The sequence below is a fragment of the Salvelinus fontinalis genome, chromosome 2 (assembly GCF_029448725.1).
Source record: "Salvelinus fontinalis isolate EN_2023a chromosome 2, ASM2944872v1, whole genome shotgun sequence".
Taxonomy (NCBI): Eukaryota; Metazoa; Chordata; class Actinopteri; order Salmoniformes; family Salmonidae; genus Salvelinus; species Salvelinus fontinalis.
In genome coordinates, this window is record NC_074666.1 from 91373772 (window position 1) to 91376354 (window position 2583).

The window sequence follows — 2583 nt, forward strand, 5'->3', positions numbered from 1 at the left end:
GTGATGTTCTCCACAAGTATTCACGTTCAGGCAACATGTCATAAACTGCATCAGTTTACACACAATTATGAAGACAAAGGCAACTTTTAGCACAGATAAACAAGCAAATGGATGGATGTACACACATACACCTTTCCTCTCCTCTCATCCCTTCTCCCCTCGTCTCTCCCTCTTGTCCCCTCGTCTCTCCCTCTTCTCCCCTCGTCTCTCCCTCTTCTCCCCTCGCCTCTCCCTCTTCTCCCCTCGTCTCTCCCTCTTCTCCCCTCGTCTCTCCCTCTTCTCCCCTCGTCTCTCCCTCTTCTCCCCTCGTCTCTCCCTCTTCTCCCCTCGTCTCTCCCTCTTCTCCCCTAGTCTCTCCCTCTTCTCCCCTCGTCTCTCCCTCTTCTCCCCTCGTCTCTCCCTCTTCTCCCCTCGTCTCTCCCTCTTCTCCCCTCGTCTCTCCCTCTCTCCCCTCGTCTCCCCTCGTCTCTCCCTCTTCTCCCCTCGTCTCTCCCTCTTCTCCCCTCGTCTCTCCCTCTTCTCCCCTCGTCTCTCCCTCTTCTCCCCTCGTCTCTCCCTCTTCTCCCCTCGTCTCTCCCTCTTGTCCCCTCGTCTCTCCCTCTTGTCCCCCCGTCTCTCCCTCTTGTCCCTTCGTCTCTCCCTCTTCTCCCCCCGTCTCTCCCTCTTGTCCCCCCGTCTCTCCCTCTTGTCCCCCCGTCTCTCCCTCTTGTCCCCCCGTCTCTCCCTCTTGTCCCCCCGTCTCTCCCTCTTGTCCCCCCGTCTCTCCCTCTTGTCCCCCCGTCTCTCCCTCTTCTCCCCCCGTCTCTCCCTCTTCTCCCCCCGTCTCTCCCTCTTCTCCCCCCGTCTCTCCCTCTTCTCCCCCCGTCTCTCCCTCTTTCCCCCGTCTCTCCCTCTTGTCCCCCCGTCTCTCCCTCTTGTCCCCCCGTCTCTCCCTCTTGTCCCCCCGTCTCTCCCTCTTGTCCCCCCGTCTCTCCCTCTTGTCCCCCCGTCTCTCCCTCTTGTCCCCCCGTCTCTCCCTCTTGTCCCCTCGTCTCTCCCTCTTGTCCCCTCGTCTCTCCCTCTTGTCCCCTCGTCTCTCCCTCTTCTCCCCTCGTCTCTCCCTCTTCTCCCCCCGTCTCTCCCTCTTCTCCCCCCGTCTCTCCCTCTTCTCCCCCCGTCTCTCCCTCTTCTCCCCCCGTCTCTCCCTCTTGTCCCCCCGTCTCTCCCTCTTGTCCCCCCGTCTCTCCCTCTTGTCCCCTCGTCTCTCCCTCTTGTCCCCTCGTCTCTCCCTCTTGTCCCCTCGTCTCTCCCTCTTGTCCCCTCGTCTCTCCCTCTTGTCCCCTCGTCTCTCCCTCTTGTCCCCTCGTCTCTCCCTCTTGTCCCCTCGTCTCTCCCTCTTGTCCCCTCGTCTCTCCCTCTTGTCCCCTCGTCTCTCCCTCTTGTCCCCTCGTCTCTCCCTCTTGTCCCCTCGTCTCTCCCTCTTGTCCCCCCCGTCTCTCCCTCTTCTCCCCCCGTCTCTCCCTCTTCTCCCCTAGTCTCTTCGTCTCTCCCTCTTCTCCCCTCGTCTCTCCCTCTTCTCCCCTCGTCTCTCCCTCTTCTCCCCTCGTCTCTCCCTCTTCTCCCCTCGTCTCTCCCTCTTCTCCCCTCGTCTCTCCCTCTTCTCCCCTCGTCTCTCCCTCTTCTCCCCTCGTCTCTCCCTCTTGTCCCCTCGTCTCTCCCTCTTGTCCCCTAGTCTCTCCCTCTTGTCCCCTAGTCTCTCCCTCTTGTCCCCTAGTCTCTCCCTCTTGTCCCCTAGTCTCTCCCTCTTGTCCCCTAGTCTCTCCCTCTTGTCCCCTCGTCTCTCCCTCTTGTCCCCTCGTCTCTCCCTCTTGTCCCCTCGTCTCTCCCTCTTGTCCCCTAGTCTCGCCCTCTTCTCCCCTAGTCTCGCCCTCTTCTCCCCTAGTCTCTTCGTCTCTCCCTCTTGTCCCCTAGTCTCTCCCTCTTGTCCCCTAGTCTCTCCCTCTTGTCCCCTCGTCTCTCCCTCTTGTCCCCTCGTCTCTCCCTCTTGTCCCCTCGTCTCTCCCTCTTGTCCCCTCGTCTCTCCCTCTTGTCCCCTCGTCTCTCCCTCTTGTCCCCTCGTCTCTCCCTCTTGTCCCCTCGTCTCTCCCTCTTGTCCCCTCGTCTCTCCCTCTTGTCCCCTCGTCTCTCCCTCTTGTCCCCTCGTCTCTCCCTCTTGTCCCCTCGTCTCTCCCTCTTGTCCCCTCGTCTCTCCCTCTTGTCCCCTCGTCTCTCCCTCTTGTCCCCTCGTCTCTCCCTCTTCTCCCCCTCGTCTCGCCCTCTTCTCCCCTAGTCTCGCCCTCTTCTCCCCTAGTCTCTTCGTCTCTCCCTCTTGTCCCCTAGTCTCTCCCTCTTGTCCCCTAGTCTCTCCCTCTTGTCCCCTAGTCTCTCCCTCTTGTCCCCTAGTCTCGCCCTCTTCTCCCCTAGTCTCGCCCTCTTCTCCCCTAGTCTCTTCGTCTCTCCCTCTTGTCCCCTAGTCTCTCCCTCTTGTCCCCTAGTCTCTCCCTCTTGTCCCCTAGTCTCTCCCTCTTGTCCCCTCGTCTCTCCCTCTTGTCCCCTCGTCTCTCC